The 12418-nt window shown below is 39.1% G+C and overlaps 1 long non-coding RNA gene across 1 annotated transcript; it reads right to left on the reverse strand.

Moving 5' to 3' along the window:
- Positions 1–6847: 6847 nt before the first annotated feature.
- On the reverse strand, positions 6848–10182 carry LOC111093188. Its single transcript, XR_005380953.1, has 3 exons — positions 9945–10182; positions 8518–8592; positions 6848–7198 (listed from the first exon to the last, which is right to left on the reverse strand). It is a non-coding gene; the product is annotated as an uncharacterized LOC111093188 (long non-coding RNA).
- Positions 10183–12418: the final 2236 nt, after the last annotated feature.

Raw genomic sequence — 12418 nt, forward strand, 5'->3', positions numbered from 1 at the left:
CATGGAAGTCAAGGGGAATCAAAGCTACAGATAGAATTAAGGTTGCTGCTCAGCTGGCCTTGAGATGGGGGGAGGGACATCTTGGATCACCTCCCTGGGCCAGCTGTGATCACAGGGTCCTTAAACTTGAGAAGGGGCAGCGGAGATTGAAAGATGCCATGCTGCGGGCTTTGAAGAAGAAGGAGCTACAATCCAAGTAAGGCAGCTGGCCTCTAGAAGCTGAAAAAATCAAGGCAACAAATTGTCTCCTGGACCTCTGGAAATAACATGCCCTACTGATGCCTGATTTAGCCCACTGAGATCCATTCTGGACTTCTGACAACCACAACTGTAAGAGAATGAATTTGTGCTGTTCTGTAGTGACCTGATACAGTAGCAATAATACAATAATATAAAACTTGAAATACTGCAACAAGGAAATCTGCAACCAAGTGGCTTGAGTATCAGCAATCCTAATAGCGCTTCTCTTCACGGAAAAACTTGAAATGCCCTGAAATCTTGGAGCTCACACGTGAAGGAGCATCGACAGCGCCTTTCCCCAATTTGATGACAATCTTAAAACTCTGCATGACATTGTGAAGTAGGAAGAAACTTCATAATTATTAATAATAAAAAACAAATCTTGATCAACCATGCCACAGGTAAGGCTGAATTATCTTCCTAATTTTGGTATAGAAAATCATGGTACAGAATAATTGCTAGAGGAAGAGGCAATTATGGAACATGCAGGCAAAAATGAGAGAAAAGAATAACTATGAAAGAGATGAGTTAAGCCATTAATAAAAAATGTGACATTAATCTGGTTTTCTGGCAATTGTGACATCATTCAGGCTTTTCAGGTGTCTAGATTCACTTTCATTTTCTAGTTCTAAATGAATATGCAACCATGAACCTGATTTTACGTTTCAATTATGTATTTTTTCAAACTTGTGTAAGCCTCAGGCCTCACAAAACCCAGATGCTCTCCGGAGACCGGGCTCTCTGCTGAAGCGCCCCGCAGACTGCCCCAATCTTTTCTTTTCTTTTTTAAGATTTTATTTATTCATTCCTGAGAGACACGGAGGGGGCGAGAGACGGCCCTGCGGAGGGCGCAGCGGCTCGGTGCAGGGAGCAGGAGCAGGGAGCAGGGAGCAGGGAGCAGGGAGGGAGCCCGGCGCGGACCCCCCCCCCCCCCCCCGCCCCCAGCCGGGCCTCCCGCCGCGACCTCCTCGGGCCCCGCCGTCTGCGCGAACACGGAGGGCCTCGGGCAGGTGACACCTGCCGCCCCGAGACACGCCCGAGCTCCGGGCGGGAAGGCCGAGGCCCTCGCGGTGGGTCCGGCCTTCCCCGGCCGGGAGCCGCGGCTGCAACCTCGGACGGGGGCTCTCAGGGAGGTTCGCTCCTCCATCGGTGGAATCGTGCCCGTTTGCCTGATGAGCGTTAAGAAATGTTAAGAATTGACGTCCCGTCCCAGACTCCGAACTAGAGCGTCTGCGCAGCGAAGCCCGCTCGGGATCGCCCACCGCCGCGGCCGACTTTTCCAGAGCGACTCTGGCAGCGAGGCGACATCTTGTGGCCAAGTGCGGACACTGCATGATAATAGCAAAGTGGACACAGTCGGGGGCGGGGGGGGGGGGGTTTTGTTTAGTTCTGTTTGTTGCTTTATTTTTCCTCCAATCTGTCACTGGCTAAAATCCTTTTGTGAAACACAATGAAGTTTTAGAAAACCTAAATGAGGAAATCATACAGAATGCACAAAATAAAAGCACAAAACAATGTTTTGGTTTTAGATTCCAATTGCTATGGCTTTCCCAAGGCTTCCTTTCACCTCTGTTCTCATCTTGGGCAGCAAAGCTCCTGCAGACTTGCATGGATCCTCAGTTCAGTTTGATTAGCACTGCACTGCTTAATGTGCAATTGTACTCCTAAGATCTTTTATTTTTGTAGAAAAGGTTTCCTTTATTAGACTGCCAAAAGACAGAAAAATGTGTGTTTAAATGCAAACAGATTCTGGGTTGGTTCTGAATTGACCACTGTGGAGACTAAGAGATACTTCTCACCCCATCACCATGCACTCATAAAATTTCTGATATTTATTTAAAATTTTTGTCTGCTGTTTCTGTTTTGTTTTGTTCTATTTCATTTTCCCCTTACAAAAAGAAAGAGTTCATATTCCGAAAACAATCTGTTTTTTATTTAACTGAAGATATTTTTTATAAAAAAAAACCCTCTGCATTTGCTTTTTATCTTTTTATTATTTACTTTCCATTTGACATTTCAGTACCATTTACACAATACCACCACAATAATTAAGTGGTGGAGTGTTAAAAACTCAATACAATGGCTAAAAGAAAAATAGGTGGCTGGTTAGAGAAAAGCCATCTAGAAAGCAGGAATTCAGTCAACCTAAATGGCAGATGTAAACATTAATTTGCATTATGAAATGTGAAAATGGTGTCCCAACAAATAAAAAAAATTAAAACAAAGTAACGATCGACCATTAAGCGGTTGCCTAAAAATGTACTTGAAAAAATTAACAGAAGTGGGGCACCTGGGTGGCTCAGTGGTTGAGCGTCTGCCTTTGGCTCAGGTCGTGATCCCGGGGTCCTGGGATTGAGTCCCACATCAGGCTTCCCACAGAGAGCTTGCTTTTCCTACTGCCTATTTCTCTGCCTCTCTCTGTGTTTCTCATGAATAAATAAATAAAATCTTTAAAAAAATTAACAGAAGTGATGATTATTTAGGCCTAAAATTTATTGTGAGTTTAATAAAAATAATGTTAAAATAAATTTTTTTCCTATCATCATCCCTAAAACACAGGCATTTCACTTTTTATTTTTAAAAATACTTAAATAATTTAGATAAATATTTTTATATTTTTTAATTTTATATTTAATTTTATATTTTTATAAAATACACTTATATTTTATATATATTTATTTTTATATTTAAATTTCTAAATTTAAATAATTTAGGTATTTAGATAAATATTTTTTTATTTAGAACATGGCAGAGTAGTAGGAGGTTTCCTTGTCCCTTCAACACAGCTAGATAAATATCGAATCATTTTGAATACCCAGGAAATCAGAGGACTGAGAAAATGCACAGCATAACTAGAGGGAAAAAAGAGGCCACATCCGGGAAGGTAGGAGGTGCAGAGATATGATCTGAGGGTGAAAAGAATCACAGATGCTGTGGAGGGAAGGAAGCCCTGATCAGGGAGATAGGAGAGAAAGAAAGAGAGAGTGAACAGAGCCCAGAGGATCACACAAGAGAAACATTCCTCCAAAATTCTTCAAGGGGAAAATGAGAGGGACTGATTAAGTTTTTACAAGCAGTAGAGCTCAAAGACTAATGTTTTAGAAGTCTGTGCCATTGGAGGTCAGAAGTCCAGGAGTAGACAGCATGGTCTGAGGACCCTCTGAGTGAAGAGAAACAGTTCCTCTTCTTGGAGTGCATTTGAAAGAGGTGGTACTGCCTCTCATGGGACAAAAGAGCAGTACACACCATTGAGCTGCCCTGTTCATTAGCATACAAACAGAGATGTCAGCTGAGGGCAGCTAACCTGGAAACTGGCCTTTTGGTATGCTTTACCATAAACTCCAAGCCCCTGCACATTCTTGTGACTGCACATTCAGTGAGTAGCACAGCACCCACAGTGGAGGCTTGAACAGCTTACACCAAGCCCAACCCCCCTGCACTCTGCAGGTGCTTCTTAACTGGGACAAGTGTGCGTGGAAGTTAGAACAGTGGCAGGCCTCCCCCAGAGATCAGCACAAAATCCACACAGGCAACAAGTCTACTGACCAGAGTGCTGCAAAACTTAAGCACTAAAGGTAATAGGATCTAGCCTCTTTTAACAAGCAGACCAAACACACACCTAGTTAAAACTCTCCACTCACTGGGCAAGATTCAAACTGCAGACAAGGAGAAACTCTATAGAGGACTGACCTGAGGGAAAGAACAGCCAAAACACTATACCAAAGTGCACACAGCACACACCAGAAACGCTTCCCAAAGCACCAGGCTCTGGCCAGTATAGGACCTCTTCTTAACATAAACACTACTTACAGGGGCAGGAAACATAACAGCCTTTACTAACACATAGAACATAGACACTTAGACAAAATACCAAGATGGAGAAATTCACCCCAAAAGAAAGAACAAGAAAAAGTTACAGCCAGGGATTTAATCAAAACAGATACAAGTAAGATGCCTGAACTAGAATTAAGACAACAATCACAAGGATATTAGCAGGGCTTGAGAAAAGCATAGAAGACACCAGGGAGTCACTTACCACAGAGATAAAAGACCTAAAAGCTAGTCAGGCCAATATAAAAAAAAAAAATGCTATAACCGAGATGCAAAACCAGCTGGATGTTATGACCACAAGGCTGGAAGAAGCAGAGGAATGAATAAGTGATATGGAAGATAAAATTATGGAAAATAATGAAGTGAAAAGAAGAGGGAAAGAAAAATGTTGGATCACGAATGTAGACTTAGGGAACTCAGCAACTCCATAAAGCATTATAATATTCATAACATAGGAGTCCCAGAAGAATAAAAGAGAGAAAGGGAGCAAAAGGTTTATTTGAAGAAATTCCTAGTCTGGGGAAGGAAACTGGCATCCAAATCCAGGAGGCACAGAGAACTCTCATCAAAATCAATAAAAACAGGCCAATGCCAAGACATATCATAGTAAAATTTGCAAAATATAAATATAGATATAAGGACAGAATCCTGGAAGCAACAAGGGAAAAGAAAACTCTAACTTACAAGGGAAGAAAAATAAGGTTAGCAGTAGATCTAACCACAGAAAGTTGGCAGGCGAGAAAGCAGTGGCATGATATATTCACTGTGCTGAATGGGAAAACTATGCAGCTGGGAAACCTTTTCCTACAAGGCTGTCATTCAGAATAGAAGGTGAGATAAAGAGTATCCCGGACAAACAAAAATTAAAGGAGTTCATGACCACTAATCCAGCCCTACAAGAAATATTAAAGGGGACTCTTTGAGTGGGAAATAAAGACCAAAAGCAACAAAGACTAGAAAGGAACAGAAGAGGGGCTATTTATATATACAATGGAATAATAGCCATCAAGAAGAATGAAATCTTGCAGTTTGCAACAACGTGGGTGGAGATAGACTGTAATATGCTAAGCAAAATAAGTCAGAGAAAGATAAATGACATATTATTTTACTCATATATGGAAGTTAAGAAACAAAACAATTCAACATAGGGAAGGGAAAGAAAGAAAAAGAGAGGGAAGGAAACCATAAGAAACCTTAACTATAGAGAAAAAACTAAGGGTTGCTGGAGGGGAGATGAATGGGAGATAAGCTAAATGGGAGATGGATATGAAGGAGAGCACTTGTGATGAGCACTGGGTGTTCCAAGTCAGGAATCACTAAATTCTACTCCTGATGTGGGACCCAGGAAATCTAACAAAAATCCCCTACCCCTGGAGAAGCAGAGCAGGACTAACTCCATTTTGTGCTACATCGCCATCTCATGTAAAACCCCCCACACGACCTGCCTATTGTTTAAGGCACTCCCTCACCCTAGTTTAGCTATTAAGCACACCCTTATCAGAAACTAGCACAAATAGGAATGCAGGACCTCTGACCTTTAACTGCCAAGAAATGAAAACCCCTCCTTTGCCCGCCAAACCTGTGCACCAATTCCAACCAGAATAATAGGCTAGTTCAAATGGTCACTATAAGGTGAATTGTAATTCAATTGGCCACCTGCGTGTGGACCAACATGACTGTTCAACTTTCTGAGTATGTTACAATCTCATTGGCCACTGGCCCCTTAACACTGCTGTGCTTCTTAGTCTCGGAGTCCAAGTCCCTGCTCTGCTGTACGGAGTATACTTGGACCCAAGCTCGAGCTTGTAAATAAACCCTCATGTACTTGCATCAATGTCAGCTCCTTGGTGGTTTCTCAGATTCGCAATCTTGGGCACAACACTGAAACCAATATTACACTATATGTTAACTAACTAGAATATAAATAAAAACTTTTTAAAAATTAAGTTTTTATTTAAGTAATCTCTACACCCAACATAGGGCTTGAACTTAGAACCTCAAGATCAAGAGTCACATGAACTTCTGGCTGAGCCAGCCAGGTACCCCTAACATTTCACAACTTGTAATGTTTGTATCTTTGGAAGACGGTTGAAAGCTCTCAAGCTACTTGTTGAAAAGAAAACCACAGGCCCTAAATGGCTTCACTTAGATTAAGGGCCCAAGTCAATAAACCAAGACTTGATACCTAACCTGACTGTAGCTTCAGGACCCCAAAAATGTAACCTTTAACCAATCAACATGGAAATTTTCTGATCAGCATATAAATTACAGATGAGCCCCTTTTATTTTCCTTGGGAGGGAGACCTCACCTAAAATAATGGATTCTTTGCTAGTAATTTCCTTTTTTTCCACTCCCTTTCCACCTTTGAAAAAAAAAAAAAAAACTTTCCTTTTCTGTAGCCCTTTGAAGCTCCCCTCTACTTGCTAGATGGGATGTTGCCTGATTCATGAGTTGATTAGTTAAAGCCAATTACATCTTTAAAATTTATTGCTTTGAATTTTTGTTATTTAGCACACTCATCTGCAATTGATTGAACAAATATTTTTTTAATTTGCAGATTTAACATTTTTGTCAACGTTCTATTGCTTTTTAGTTTTCCTTTTTTTTTTTTTTAGAGAGAGAAGGAGAGAGAGGTTGGGAGAGGGGCAGAAATAGACAAGAAATCTTAAGCAGATTCCATGCCCAACAAGGGGCTGGATCTCACAACCCTGAGATCATGACCTCAGCTGACATCAAGAGTTGGACACAACTATCTGAGCCACCCAGCCACCCCACTTTTAGTTTTTAATTATAAATTTTAAGTGATACCTAAATCATTATTTAATTATTTAATTAAATTATTTTGGGTGACAAGTACTTATTTTTTTCTGTTGTGAATTTTAACAAGCTCCTGACAAATTTGAAATCTTGATTTCTTAAATTTTAAATTGTAAATTGCTCATAAAATGATCTAGCTGTGGGGATATTCATTTTTCTTCATATCTTTCTATACCATTGTTGTAGAAAACCATGAAAACTATATTATGGTTTGAGATTAAAAACAAACAAACAAACAAAAGGATTATCAGGAAGGGAAAATTCCTGTAGAGTTTGGAGGGGTAGGGAGAGGGCTGGAGCTGTTCTTTCCTGGAAAAAAAAAAAAAAAAAAACAAGAATCAATAGGTCTAATCATCTAAATGCTTTAGAAAAGAAAATTGAGATTCTAGAAAGTTGGGTACCTGAGGTTACAGAATAGCCAGTTGGTATGTTAACTCTTTATTAATTTGACAGACATGTATTGAAAATAAGTATATGCCAAAACAGTGCTGAGGTTATAGACACAAACATGAATGTGAAACCTGCATGCCTCCCTCCAAGTTCTTAGTAGAATAAAGGAGATGAAGGAGATGTGCTCAAATATACAGAAAACAGTGAGATAAAACTGCTAGTAAAGGAGTAAAATACTATTGCAGAAATGTATACAAGGACTTGGTTTCTTCTAGGGATGTCAGTGAGGGCTTCCCTCAAGAAAATGGCATTTAACCTGTAGGAAAAAGGCTGAGTAGAAGTTCACCAATGAAGGAATTTCATTCTATGTGCTCGCTTCGGCAGCACATATACTAAAATTGGAATTTCATTCTAACAGAAGAGAAGACATGGGCCAAACTGCAGACTGATAAAAGAAAAGAATGATGTGATTGTAAAACAAAATGTCTATGTGCTGTATAAAGTTGTTAACTGCATAATTCATTCCCCCTCATTTCTTTTCAACCTGTACCTCCTAAAGGGTTTCAAAAAAGGTCAAATACACACATATGCAAAAAATGATTCCATCACAAGTGACCCAATATTGAGGCAATGTATTAGATCATGCAGCAGTGAGAGGGAAGTATACTACATTAGGAGCGTATAAATTAATTGATGTTGTGCAAAATGTATTTATTCAGCAAATGCTACTAAGTGCTTTTATCTATCAGGGATTGATGGACTTGGTGAGTATATCTGTCTTTAAATTCCCATTCATCTCCTAATACTTTTGTAAAATGCAATATATAATAGAATTTAAGATCTATAGAATATTTGCACTATAGTAAGAGCTTTAAGATACTATTAAATCATTTTAAGACTTTGGTTATTGAAGTGAAATTCTAGATGTACCTAAATGAGTTTTATCCAAGTTAGTAGTGTGATGTTTGATATCTACCTTTAGGAGAACTTATTGGGTAGCAAATGCCAATTTTCCACATTTGAGATCATTGATATGAGAAAAGGGCACATTTACTTTGGACTTCTGTAGAGGTGCTAAGTAATATTATGAGCGATATGATTTAAAGAGAAGCCTCTGAAGGTTATAACTTTATTAGGATTCTGATTTACCTTGTGGGCTATTTCTCTTGCTTCCAAATCTTGTTTATTAACTTATGATTCCAATAAGCCCAAACTTAAGGAGAAAGATGGCCACCAACCTCATCAGCTCTGCTCCCGTCCTGCAGTGCCAGGGTTCGTGAGGAAGAACATTTTCTGTGACCATATTAAAACCGCTTAAAAACATAAAGTTGAACAAAAATCAAAATGGCTCACTAATGCTTCAGCAAAGTTCAATTTTAAAGTAAACTTTCTCCTCTCTTCCGCAAACCTCCCTTCCTCCCTTCTTAGCCTATTTTTTTCAGGAACCCAGTAGGAACCTGAAAAATCCTGAGGAGGCATTGTACATGTACATGATTCCTGTTGAAACTGGCTAGATCCTGTATTTCCCTATAAAACCTCTCAGTCCTTTCCTCTGGAAGAGCATGCAGTTTTTTGAGGGTCATAGCCTATTGCCGCCTCCTTTACCCAGCAAAACAATAAAGCTATTTATCCCAATAAAGCTCTTTATCCCAAACTCTGTCTTGGTGTTATAGTTTCTCTCCAAAGGACAGAGGTCGGTTTTCAACAACAATGTCAAAGAGACCTCTGTCAAGCAGGTTAAAAATTGATACCCACTTTAACAGCTCAGCTCACAGGTCTATGACATTTATTCTTGTTTAATTACAAAACAGTATTTTTATCAAAATAAATGCGACAGCATTGTCTATCCAGCTGATATGAAGAGTTAAATAGAAATGCTCGATTGGAGCGTGTTTTTCTAGGTCTCCAGCTGCTATCTTGCTATAACCACAGTTTGAGTATTTGGGACTGCATGGCCCATAAAGCGTATAATATATATATATATTATCTTGACCTACGCAGAAAAAATTCACCAACTCTTAATCTAAATCATGAAAAAAAGTGAAAATATAACTCACACTAGTATAGGTAAAACATAATATACTATGTATTTGAGGCAAAGAAGATAAAACTTAATGAATTTATATGCTTGTTTCTCTTTATTATTCCTCTTTAACCTCCATATTTTTCAAATATTGTACAACAAAAATGTACAAATTCTGTTAACAGGGACAAAAGTATAATATAATTTATTTACTACACATGAAATGGCATAATATTATTTGAAGTTAGACAATAAAGTTGTGTGTTGTAAATCTTAAGGGCAACAACTCAAAACATTTCTTTAAAAAGGATAGATAATAATCCCATAGTGGAAATAAAATGAAATCTAAGTAACTATGGGGTAATTAGTTCACAGATCTCGAGGCCGAGAGATTTGTCAGAGCAATGGGTTAAATATCAAGAAAAACTATTATATTTAATCCTTACATGTTGGCTGAAATAAAACTACTACATTTGTGGTATGAATAAATCTACACAAGTTCATACAGAACACAAGAAGAAATGAGAGCCTGTGAATGGAAGTATCTCCAGACACCTGGAAAATTGAAGACTGAGTTTTCACCTCAGTAGTTGGGGTTATATTAAGGCCGCCAGAACTGGAGAGAAGCACTGGTTAACTTACTGCGAATAAAACCAGCAACAGTGACCTCTAGAGTGGAGGTGAGGATTGGCTGCCTTGGGTAGGTACTGACAGGGTCATAATGCGGGGCAGGGGTGGGGGAGGGGGTGGCAAACGGTATCCCCTAAAATAGGAGTATAAAATAAACCTAGAGAGAATATAAAAAGAGATATTTTCCCAATTCTTTCAAAGGAAAACTGCTCAAGCTCTTGGAGAACCTAGCCAGTGAATACAGCACTGATCAGCGAGATCTTAGAACGACTCTAGAATTGAGAATGACCTCCGACCATTGTGATCAGGAAGGGGTTTGTGAAGGAAGCTACTATAAGAAGACAGGATTCTACGCTCATTAGGTAATATCCCACTGAGTAGTGGGCTTTCAGAGGCCAGCAGGGGGGGCCACAGGAGGGATGTGCAGGGCTTGATGGCAACAGTCTACGCCCAAAAGGATCAGGATTCAGTGCTCATAGGGAGGGTGGGACGTTTGGAGGAGTTTGAACCTCTGCAAGCAGGGACAGTGCCTTATTCACCACCTTCCAAAACACTTACCAAAAGCGCCTTGTTCAAAATGCACTCTCAATAAACACTCTATCAGATGGCATTAGATTGGAATCAATCTTTGCCAGTGATTCTGTGAAAATATCTGAATTCAAAAAAAGCAAGATATAGGTCTATATTTAAGGATAGTAAACATTTTCTGAATGACAAAGCTAGAAATAAGTAAATCTTACATCTTTTCAGTATTTTTATTCATTCAATAAGCATATATCAAGTACCTACGTATGCCTGGTGCAATGCTGTGCACTACAGATAAAAGAGTGAGTAGTCTCTGATCAAATAGACTTATAGTCTTCCCATGGAAACAGACAAAGTACAAGGATAGAATTCATATATTGTGACTGAAAAAAAATAATAATAAACACAGGCCTATAGAACCTATAGCTCTAAATGGTCTTTGAAATACTATTGAGTACAGGGGTGCCTGAGTAGCTCAGTTAGTTACCCACCTTCAGCTTAGGTCATGATCTCAGGGTTCTGGGATCAAGCCCCATATCTGGTTCCTTGCTCTGCAAAGAGCCTGCTTCTCCCTCTGCTCCCCTCCTCCACTTGTGCACTCTCTCAAGTAAATAAAATCTTTTTTAAAAATGCTATTAAGTACAGATACTTTACCTATATTCCATAAGTATGGTTGAGAATATCTATCTTCTATGAAACTATTCCACTTGAGATATGTTTTACGTTTTTCTCAGCTATCAACTGCTGCGGACTGCATAGTGTATGGTGGAGTTCTCTTGTTTATCATATAAATCGATGATCATAATGATGTTACATCTTTGTAAATTTGTCAGTGTAAATATGTGTGTTTAGGGACTATTCAGCAAATATGTGCCTTTGCTTCCTCGGGGAGTTTAAAATGTGTAGCAGCATCAGAAATCACCACAAGCTGTGGGCAGAGGCTAAAAATGGTATTTGCATAATTTTGCAGATGCCAAGGTTCTGAGCCAAATCATTCTGATTCTATTCCTAGAGTCTGAAGAAGAATAAACCACCACCTTCCTTTTTTATAGACAGAGAAAGGTTCAGATTTCACACCAAGTGGGCCCCATTTGCTTTGTGTTTGGTATTCTTTTCCTAGCACTTAAAGCTTGGGTAGAGAAAAGGAGCCCACTAATGTCACTTTACATACATTTGTAATCCACCCCCTCTCATTTTGTCTTGTTATTGGTCCTATCTAGAACAAGGCTAGAGCATTCTTTCAACCAAGACCTATGACTTACCTGCTTTCTGTTACACACTGGACTTGGAAGATGAGATACCTATGAGGACAGAACATTTGAAAACCTAAATGCAAACATTCATATTTCATTCTCAATTAATTTATCAAACCTGATACCTTACCACCCTGGACGGTGCCTAGAATAACAAACCCCATTCCCGCCCAATCTCCCCATGAAGAAGGGACTTTGATTTTTATCAATACACTGGTCAGTGAATCAGCTGGTCTTTCTGGCCCAGGAAGGATCATGAATTGATCAGCCTTCAGAAGTGAGAGGGTAAACCAAGAGATCCTCCTCAAGACTGGCAAAACCTTCACATCCTAGACACAGGAAAATTAGCACTTATTTGTAGTTTTAGTCCAAAAACATGCTCCTTTTTCAAATTAGATTTTATTGACAAAATTTCAATTTAATTGATTCTTTGGGTTTGGTCATATATTTAATAAGGAAAAGTGTAGCATAAGTTGTAAACAAATTCACACTCTGTGCAGAAAGAAGGTCATGAACCACGATTCTGCCAATGTGAACTGTACATTATGATTGAACAGATGCAATAGCTGGGCAGACTTCTTCAGTGAAAAATGTTAATAGAACAACATAAAATATACCAAATTCATCAACTTATTCTGCCAAAAGTAGTCAGACTAATTATTTTGGTGTTTACAAAAGATTGGATTTTCCAACTTTGTTTTCTGACTA

This window comes from Canis lupus, chromosome 29 (genome assembly GCF_011100685.1).
Source record: "Canis lupus familiaris isolate Mischka breed German Shepherd chromosome 29, alternate assembly UU_Cfam_GSD_1.0, whole genome shotgun sequence".
NCBI lineage: Eukaryota > Metazoa > Chordata > Mammalia > Carnivora > Canidae > Canis > Canis lupus.